Source organism: Cryptomeria japonica, chromosome 5 (assembly GCF_030272615.1).
Source record: "Cryptomeria japonica chromosome 5, Sugi_1.0, whole genome shotgun sequence".
Lineage (NCBI taxonomy): Eukaryota > Viridiplantae > Streptophyta > Pinopsida > Cupressales > Cupressaceae > Cryptomeria > Cryptomeria japonica.
This window is the reverse complement of record NC_081409.1, coordinates 266,332,947-266,344,302: the sequence shown is the minus strand read 5'-3', so window position 1 is coordinate 266,344,302 and position 11,356 is coordinate 266,332,947.

Sequence of the window (11,356 nt, the reverse complement as noted above, 5' to 3'; positions counted from 1 at the left end):
TGGAGATTCGATGATCTATCTTGTATATTTTTAGAGGGTTTGTTATTTTATGTATGGAGGAGTTTCAGGTATGTGTTACTTGATGACATTAGGCATTTTTTGATTTGTAACAACAAAATGTGTTTGTAAACAATAATACATTTCTATATCTAAGAATACCATTGGCTTATTTAGATTCTCTGTATTTCATTAACTGATTTTCTTTAAAATCTATATTGTTCATCTTGCATGTTCAATCTGCATGTTTGCATGTTGCAATATTACATTTTGATGAAATAAAACATGAGCAAAAACGAAAACCCATATCAGATTTGAAGCAATATCCAAGTTTGGGATATTTCAATTACCTACGTGAGGAAGTTACTTGATAAATGAAGGAAGATTATGGATGATCTAGAAACAAAGCTAAATGACAAGACTGAAAGATGTACTAGACTTAGGAAGGAATTGAGGGATGCAAAAGAGTAGATTGACAAATTATTGAAGCTTAAAGGTGGTAGTGAAGTGTTTGATGTGATGTTTCAAGTGCTTAGAAATAGAACAAATACAAAGGTAGACTTGGTTTTGATGAAGGTGAAAGTTCTAAATTTCCAATAAAAGAAGATAAAGGGAAGGAAAAGGTCAAGGATGAATTGATGAAAAATAATGATGATCAACAAGGTTACAATTTGGTTCAAAACAAGAAGAATTTCAAAAAGATGCCTCTTGCTCAAACTAGGTACTCATCAAATTTCAATGGTAATTAATTTTCCTGCAATAAGTTTGGACATACAACTAGTGAATGTGTAAGTTAGATCAAATCTGAATATTTTAATGGTCAATGTTACAATTGTAATAATTTTGGACATAAGGCAAATTAATGTAGAAGTAGGGTGAATCAAAATGGATATGGAAATATCAATTATGACATAAATGCTCAATCTATCAATGGATATTGTTATTTTTGCAACATGTATGGGCACAAGGCCATTGAGTGCAAGTATAATTGCATAAGGAATGGAAATGGTTCGTAACAAGGTCTGGTATGGTACAACTCTAACGAATTTGGACGTATTGTTGGCATTTCAGTAGAAAGAAAGATTGTTGATATTCATTAAGGATGTTGAGAAGGTTGTTGAAGATTATATGATATAATTGAAAAAGGATGATAACTATCTTTATAACATTATTTTGTCATTGATGTCAAGAAATTGATTTTCAGATTCAGTATGATGTTGCCATATCTTGAAAAGATTGATTTGAAGAGAATTAAGTGGTCTGTAAATGACATAGAAAGAATGTGATATGAAAAGGGAGAAATAAGGTATTCAATAGGCAACTATTACCGAGTTAGACAATGATGAGATCATGATGTTTAGATTGTTTTGATATCCTACATATGTTGTTGATTGTAAGGTTAATACTATACTATGTTACCGAGCAAAGAACCTAGTGGGTAAACCCTAAGGAACCTAGTCATTAAACCCTAAGGTTATCGACATCGGTTAATGAAGGCGAAATGTCTACCGAGTAAAGTTTAGTACTTACCGAGTTGCAACTGAGTTATGACATATCGCATTAGATGGATAAAAGCATTATTTAATGAAGGACAATGATGAGCTGGAGATGTATAAATGATTGGTATGCCGCGCATGAAGTTTGTTAAGGATCTATGGCAATGAAAGATCGACAGGAAGATCTACAGCTCAGATTGAACTGCAATAACCTTGTGCAAGTTCCAAGAAAGGAATGCAAGTCCCTAGGCAAGGTAAAACATTTTCAGATCGAAGGATGCATTGAACCTAGTCAAGATTGAAGATCTGATGGTTAAGATTGATCATGGGAAATGTGATCAAGGAGATTCAGTGGTTAGAACTGTTTATAAATAAGAAATTGTTGATGAACAATGTATGCGGGCAAGTGTAAGCACATGGATGCTACATAGTGATTACCGAGCACATAATCTTGAAGACCTGTTTGAATAACAGAGTAAGGAGCCCAGCAGAGGGACAAGATAAGTCCTATGACTAGATTGTTTTGAGCAAATAAGAATCCGCTTTAGCATTTTAGATGTGACGTTGCAGATATATTTTTATTACTGTTATTATGTAAGTGACAGAAAATCTCTTAACCGAGTGGACTTAATAGTCTTATTTGTAAACCCTCTAGCAAGGTGACATTCTAAATGAGTGTTTGAAATCCTTTGACAAGGTCACTTCTAACAAAGTGAAGATCCTAACAGATCTGAGGGAAATCCCTTAACCGGGTCACATCTAGCAATGTGTTTGTAATCTTTAACAGGATTTGCTTTTAACCGAGCATACTCTAGAAGAGTATATTTCTTAGTGGGTTCGAAATCCCACAGTGGTTTTTCCCTATCTGGGTTTTCACATTAAATCTGGTGTTATATGTGTTGTGATGATTATGTGTTTATGAGTTTGCATGTTGAGCAGTTTTTGGTTATATTGCTGAAGTATAAGTTATCGAGGTTGAATCTGTTGATTTTATGGAAGATTAAGTTTGTATGATTCACCCCCCCCTCTCATCTTGTTAGCTATTGGCATATGTACTTTACATTTAGTATCAGAACTTAACACGTATTGTCAAATTCTGTAGAGGACTTAGAAATGGGAAAAATGGTTTGAAAAAAAAGCTTGATGTTAATGTGGAAAAGGAGAAGATGCAAAAGCTATGGGTAAATAATTCTAATGGAAACATGGAGGAAAAGACTAAGGATGGGTCCACACCTACTATTGGTGTTGATTCCTCTTTTAAAAACTAAATAGATATGCACTAATTAAGGGGAAGAACTGGATGCAGATCATGTCTGCCCCCTTGTGGTTTTGTTTTGAGTTGTTATTAGCATGATAGAGGTTAGGAGTATATTTTTGGAGGTTACTAGATGGTTTCTTTGGTCTGAAGCATTGTTTATGAATAGTGAAAAAATAGAGTATCAACTTTTGAGAATTGTAACGATAAAGTGCATTTATGGTGGTGTGACCCTAGTTGGTGGATATAACAAATAAAATGGAATGTTGAGTTCATTTTGATCACTTGCAAACTTGCTATTTTGTGTTCTCTTTCTTGTGAAGAAGATTTCTTGTGCAATGAGTGCGTGTGTGCAAATCCTAATTTTTTTGCACCCTAAGAAGTAAAGTATGATGGCTACTTCGATCATTGTCGACCTTGAGTTGAAGCCACGATTGATTTTCAAGCCCTATCTGTATGTGGCAACAATAAAAGATAAAGAAGGTGCATTCTCATGGTTGCCAATCAACTATGTTTACATTAAAGATGTAAGGGCATACATTCATGTCGATATGTAAGAGGTGAGTCATTTTAAGTTCTATGACATTTGGGACAAGATTAATGAGAGTAAATTGGCGACTTTCAAAGATAAGTATAAGAACATTTTGGCATTAGGGTTAAATATTTGGAAAGAGTTCCTTGATTTCACATATGAGACAGTGTGTGTAAGAATCATTTTGAGTTGAATTCATGGAGAAGTATTGTATTTGTATGAACCCCGCAAGATTACAAGAGAGGCCATTAGGGCATTAACCAGTTTGTGCATGAATGAGAAAATTTTGGTTAACAAGTTAGTAAAGAACGACGTTTTGTCTACCCTAACTAGGTTGAGGCTAGATGAAAGAGTGATGACTGTTGAAGATATAAAAGATCTTGGATTCAAGCATGTGACTAAGTGTTTAGCCTACAAAGTCTAATTTTTAGAACCGAGAGGGTTTGGCCATCGCGACAACAATTTATACATCACATTAAATGGTGCTTGCTAGTGAAATATTGACATTTGTGAGGTTCTAATACAAAAACTAATGGAGAACTTGGAGACAAAAAAGAAAAGTATGTGTTCAAATATGAGTTCCTAATCATCTATCTGACATTTATGTTTTTGAATGAACTTCCAGGAAGGGATAATCATACTTGGGATAAGTATTCCCTTGTTGTAGTACAAACCAAACAATACATTAGAAGTTTTGGAATGGATAACAAAGCATAAAATTATGCATTCTCTAGATGGTTCAAGAACTTACAGGTTACTATGCAAGAAATGGAAAGATTCCCTCCCGATGTGGTCCACATGTACAAAGACACTTTTACATTCTTGGTTAGCAAAGATAATTGCTATATATTGAGGTAGTTGAACCTAAAACAACATGAATTATGGATGTGCCTTATGAGCTAATAACAAAAGACGTGGAAGAAAAAAATGTTACTATCATTTAGTTGTCGGTTGATCCAAATGAGCCCTGGTTTAGTACAATGGAGGAAATTGAAGCAAATATGATAAAATAAAAGGTTGATAAGGGACATGAAAAGAGGATGGAAAGGTTCTACAAGGATATTGGTATGAGGACAATATTAGAGACCTTTGGTGTGGCTCCTCTTCAGGGGTCATCAAGACAGGGACAAAGGAGGAGAAGGTATATGTTTGCCTCCCCTTAGGTTAAGTTGGGTTCCTTAGGAACCCCTTCTTGACCTGAGACAAGTGTAATGAAGGCACCACGGAAGAAACAAAGGGCTACAAGGAAAATAGATGATTTGGGCCAAAAGTAAAAGAAGTTGAGAGTAGCAGTTTTGATGAAGAAGTCCAAAAAGAATAATTTTTAATGCGGACTAGGCCTAAAGGGAGTAAGGTGATGGAAGAAGAAGAAGAGGAAGAGGACATTGTGCCTCTTACAAAGAAGAAGAAGACTCTGATCTTTCTGGTAGAGACCCCTGCAATGAAGAAGTTAACAAAGCCTAAGATACAAAAGAAGAAGTAAAATGAAGATGATCCAAATTATGAGTCTTTGGAGCTAAACAATTTATTAAATATTGTTTGTGAGCATGATTCTTTGGATTATTTAAAACCCCATCATGCAAGGAGTTGAAAGAGATACATTTAATAAACTTATTTAAGTTGTTATTATAAGTTAATACAATTTTATTAAGATTTATTTCCATTAAATCTTAATAAAATTATATTAATTTATAAAATAATTTATTAAATTTAATAATTTTATTCTTATATTTATTAAAAAAATAATATTCCTTATTGTTTCGAATAAATGTAAAAATAAAATTATTTAGAGTGATAGTTTAATATAGTTTTGTTATAACAGTTATCTTGATTGTTTTACTTAAAATTATATTAAATTATTTAGGAAAATATAGCTCATCTTGAAAAATTCAGAAGGAGAGATATTTTTGGCTTTATGCAGGATGCAGTTTTCAGGGGGAGAAGTTTTCTTTTTTTGGATTATATTTGGCATCAAGGTTCATGCAAATTTTACAAAGGGAGAAGTGCTTTTTCAGGGGGCTATTTTTGGCAATCCATGCAGCTAAGAGTTACACATGCATACAGTTTCAGTTGGGGAGCTATTTTTATCAGCAGGGACTATTTTTGGCAAATTTTTGCATGCTATTTTAGGAAAATTCACGTAGGGTTTCTTCATGCAGATTCTTTAGTTTGGGACTCAACTATCTTTAGCTCTCTATTCTTAGGAGCTTATCTTCTATATATTCTCCTCTTCTCTTCATTATTGCAGGAGTTCTCTCTCTCCTTAGCATGATTATGGACTGTTTTAGGCCCTTTCATGCTCAAGGACAGTATTGTAGCTCACATTTTCTAAGTTTTGTAACAACAACAACTCCTTTGTTTTCAATAAAATAGTAGTGTTTTCCTTTTCAATACATTTTTCCATTGTGTTATTAAGTGGATGATTCGATGCATTTATGTGATTTATCTTGAAATCCTTTAATTTGTGTCATTCAATTATAATTTGATGTTAAAAGATATATGCCAGGTGCAGGTCCTAGATTGTGTTAATTGATTTTAATGGTTTGTAGCTGTGAAAACCAGTCAGTTTTCCTTCAAGTAAAGAATTGGGTTCAACCCTTTTTAGGAAATAATTATGCATCCCATGTTTTGTTGAATTGTGAGAGTTTCAAGGCTATTTGTTGAAGGTTTTGTGAGATAAACAAGTTGTAGGTCTTAGATAGATATTTGGTGCTTCACCTCATAGGATAGGTTCAATTTCAATATTCTTTCTATCCTTTTTCTTGACATAAAGTTATTTTCAGAAGATTCATCATACATGAAGCCATCCTATAATCGAAAGGTTTACTTTCAATATAGGCATACCCACATGCCTAAAAGTATTCCCATGTTTCACAAGATTGGTGGGTTTCATACTTAGCCATCATGGGTGCAATCCTTCGTGACAACGATTTTTGGCATGCCCGGTGGGACACTTTGGATTGTTTCAATCGAAAGCTTTTCCACACACTTTTAATTTTTGGTGTGAAAATAAAAAATTGTAGCATTTGGAGGCAAGATCTATGCACACCTGGCGACTCCGAGTTACAAATCTTCTAGTTTCAAGGACAAAGTGTTGGTATGTTTTAAAAAAAGTCATTTATTCCAAATTCCATCTCTTTATATGAGTGAATATGTCTAATTTTCAAGATCAGTACAATTACCCACCACCTTATTATGAAAATATTGCTCCTACACCTTCTTATCAGCAATACCCAAATAGCCACAATGTTGGTTTTAACCCAAATAGCCATATTACAACAAATTACAACAAGCTAATCATACTTACCACCCACCCACCCCAGCTCAGCCCTCATGGAAACCTAATCAGTAGCAACTTAATAAATAACAAGATGAGTGGGCTTATCAAGCCTATCTCCATGAGCAAGAAGAGTTAGATCTTCAAGCCCAATTTTATGAGCAAAAACTGGGGGAACATGGTAAGTAGTTTGTAAATATTTTTGCAAACCAACTTAGTACAAAAGACAAACAAAATAGGATATTACTGGCTGCTAAATAAGAACAACTCACTGCTAAAGATGAGAAAATGAAAACACTAGAAGAAGATGTAAAGAGGGAGTTTGATATATTTATTGACAAGATACAAAGTTCTATTGTTGCTGCCAAGGAAGAACTTGATGCAAGAGAAAAGACTATTAGAATGTTGTGTGCTAAGGTAGGAGAGTTAGAAGCCCAATTAACCCCTCACATCTTAGATAAACCTGCGAATATAAATCTATTGCATTTAGCTGTGGAGCAATATCAGTTACAACAAAGAAAGATGAAACAAGAAAAGGCCCTTTAGGAAAAGGCTTTCAATAATGATCTTCATGGTTTCATTGAAGATGATCAAGTTGAATGTCAACCAAAAAGGCAAAGTGTACAACAAGAGTTGGCTTACCAAGACTAGGATCAACATTATGAAATACAAAAAATACAGTTTGGGGAAGAGCTTCATCAATAGATCACTGCAAAGGAGATAGAGATGAAGTTATCGGTTACCAAGCAAGAGGCTTTTGAGATTAGCATACTAAGCTTTAAACAAGGTGAGTCTCCTAAATCTCCCAAATTCAAAATTCCAAGTTTCAGGAGTCCTGAATCATTTCAAGAACCTGTTCTTGAACAAGTGCATCCTTATAAAGAGATCATTCAAGAAGAGCCCATCCTGAATCAACCTAAGGAAGATCCTTACATGTTTGTATTCCCGGGTTTTAATAAATCTCTTCCAACTCAAGAGCCTCAACAATACATATCAGAACAACCTTCTTGTCCTAATACAATTATCTCATCCACATATGAACCCAATGATACCCTGATTGTAGAATCAATTTTGTTACAAGATGTGGAAAAGGTTTAAATGAAGAACTGCAGGTTCTAGATCCTGAAAAGGGTGATAACTGTCAAGTTCAACTGCTTTGTTTGATGAGCTACCACTTTTTGTGGAAGATGAGGTTAAAGAAGCTTAGAATGCAATTATAACAGTGATAGGACAACAAGAAGAAATTAAAAACTTTACTATTTTGACCATTCAAGAGAGCTGCAACGAGGTACAAAATAATCATTTCCTAGAGAAAATTGAAAATTCTGATGAAGAGGACTCATTTTGGGATGATATGGAAATGTTTTTTTAAGATTTAAACATTAAATAGTCAATTTTTGAAGGCATTCAAAAGGAACAATAGGGTATTGTTAAAGACATAGTTGCTCTTTCTCAATCTCAAATTGATTTAATTGTTTTTGATTAAGGGAAATCAATTTGATTTCTCAGTCTCAAATTGATTTAATTATTGATATACCTTTGTTTGTTAGTAATGATGAAAACAACACGTATGAGCTAACAAAGGTGGCAAGTTGTGATTAGCAAGAGCATAAATATGACAGTGACAAGGTGTTGATCCATGAGCAAGAAATAGAGAGCAACATTGTTGAAAAGGTTCAAGAAATTGATTTGAATGCAAGTGTGTTTCAGGTAGAGCAAGAAAATACTCAACATGATGAAATTGATTATGAGGTGAGTATTTTATCAAACATCATTGAAGATTTTTGTTCTAATCTTGTTGATAACTTGATACCCTTGGAATAAAATATTTTGAGCAGCATACCTAGGTGGAAGAAGTAGATATTATGGTTGAGGAGACAATTGACAAACATGAAACCAACCGTCAAATTCCAAAGTTTAGCATATCAAGAGGCTATCCAATCAGACATGTAGCCAGAATAGAAGCCAATCATGAAGAAGCTATTCAAGAGGAGCTAGTTTTAGCTAATGTAAAACAAACTCCACTCACCTACCTATTCCAAAAAAATTGTATGCACAATCAGCTCAGTGAGGTAGGAGGTTTTGTTTTCACTTTTGAAGATATTTTGCAATAACTAGTAGAGTATATCTTCATTCTTCATTTCTTCTCAGCTGTTCATAAGCTTTTGAAACATCCTAAGCTAGGAAGAAAAGGATTTTACTTTTCAAAACCAGTGAATGGATTTGTATAACTAGGTTTCACTCTTGGTTAGGGTAGGGTAGAGTAGTTTTTTCAATTTTTAGTTTCAGTTTGTGATTTTCAATAAGTGCTCCTAGCACATTTCAGTTTCAGTTTTCTAGTTAAGTTTTCAAGAAGTGCTAATGCACCATTATCAGGCTCAGCTATAAGCAAAACCATAGTAGTTTTCTTTCGGTTTTATTTTGCTATAAACAATTGTGCTATAGAAGAGGTTACACAGATTCAAGAAATTTTTCAGAATTGCAGAGGGCATATTTGACTCCATGCCCAATGGATGCAATTTAAGGCTACTGGTCTATTTGTTTAGTAGGCAAACACCCCCGGGAGGTCGCCAAAAAATATTACCAAAATTTCGCTACAGCTAAATTTGGTGGCTTATAGGCCTTACACATTGCAATTGAAGAAAGGTACACAAATTTTTTTTAGAAGCTTCTTCATTGTGCACATCATGTTTTAAAAGTTGAAGTTTATTTCACATATGCAAGTATTTCAAGCAAATAACTGTAAAAGATTGTATAGAAATAGCTTTTTGTATTACAAGAAATTTGTAAGGTGTCCCACATAAGCCGTGAGAATAGCTAACTAAGATATAAACATATATTTTCATATGAATATGAAAACAAACTATACAATAGAAGAAAAGAATGAATATGAAAATAAGGTAACTCGTCATTGCCTGGAATGACGAGTCTAACTGGAAAGAGTTGTTGAATCTTTTATCTGTCCATCCACTTCAACTTCTTTCGCTCCCATTCCAAAAGTACCTACAAAAAAGTTTACTTTATGCGTTAGAGAAATGAGGATCATCATATCTTTAGGTTCAAACCCAATGAGAATATAGTTCATCTGCATATAAGATACCAAAATATATGCCTATAGTCATCAGTGAGTCAAATTCAGAAGCAAGGAATCAATGTAGAGAGGATGCTATGAGATAACCAAAAATATCATGTTTTATTTAATGTGTTTGTTTCATGTGCAGATACGGGTACAAATACATAGTGCATTACTGATTCATCATAAAGCATATGTGAGGTTAAATGAGGCTCCCACAAGGGTTGAGCCCAACATGCTAATATGTCAATATAGCTTCATTGAACATGGACGCATCATCCACAACAATGAAACTTTCAGGATCACTATTATGAAGGACTTTCTTGTGCCCAATGGAGCCATATTGGCATATCAAACACCCACTCAACTCCAATAGGGTTTCATAGTAATTATAGCAGTAGTCCTTCAAATAAAAAATATGAGAATGAAGTCTTCTAAGATTCAAATGGAAGGAACATAGCAGCTCTTGACAATAAATATACAGTGGCTGTCCTAAATTAAAAAAATAGTAGATAAAGGTTCTATTTGTATATTATTAAAGACATGTACAATCATATATGAATTCAAAGTGTTGATTGAGCCAAGAGCAATCACTTCTTCATAGTGATGTCAAAAGGGAAGTGAACTTCATAAAAAAAGTCAACTATCAATGACAATGATCAATAATATCACCTCCCAAGATCATAGATAAGGAATCAATCTCATAAGATAAAGCCATAAGCCTATTGGCAGCAAGATAGATATCATAACAAGCATAAGGTATTCATAATAGGTTGCAGATCAAACATCTTCAAAAAATAGTCAAATATGATTATCAAAATAGTGTGTGACAAAAAAGAGACTTTTTGCAATCATGATACAAATTTAATGACCAACTACAGTAAAAAAGTTGTAGGGTTAGAGTAGTCACCTATGGTATTTTGCAAAGATGTCACAAATCTTCAAGGCATCTTAGACACAAAGAATAAGGGTTTGAAGGATCAAGACAAAAATCAATGAAGGAGTTCACTGTTATAAGAATAGGTACACAGTCCAAGAAATCATAAAATTGGCAAGACAATGTAATTTCTTCAGAATACAGTCTAGACTCGTAAGCAAATCAGCCTTCATTGACAAAGAGATAGGAGAACCTAAATAATGATCCAATAAAGGAAATACAATGATCAATGAGTTGTGTATCCACTACCAAAGAACAACAATAGCATCTACTAAACCTTTGTCTTAGATGTCATATCACCACTCAAAGAAAAGTACAGTCTACAAGGGTTTTATGAACAACCAAAGACACAAGGAGTGAGCCAAATCTAAGTTAGTCATCAAAAGGCAAAGAGAAGCATAAGAAATTACACTGTAATTAGTACACAATAGTGACATTAGGCATCAAGGTAGAGTAAACGATTAAAAGGGCAGCTTAAAGTCTTATAAACTGTCATAAGAAGTTTAATGATTGTGTAGGAGAGCAAGAAATCTAAGGGAAGACTCCATCCATCAAACACATAGAGGCAAACACAGTGATCGTCACAAATGTGAACAACAAACCTAAACTTCAATGAATCTTCCATACTAAGTACCAAAGTGCAGGGTTTCAGGTAAGGCATGATGGATTGCAAGACTGTCTCTCACAAAGATTACAGACCTGTAGTAGCATCTAAAAACTATAAAGGACAATATCACCGTGGCAATATAGTGTAAGAACAATCTTAGACCACATAAGAGCAGCAATAAG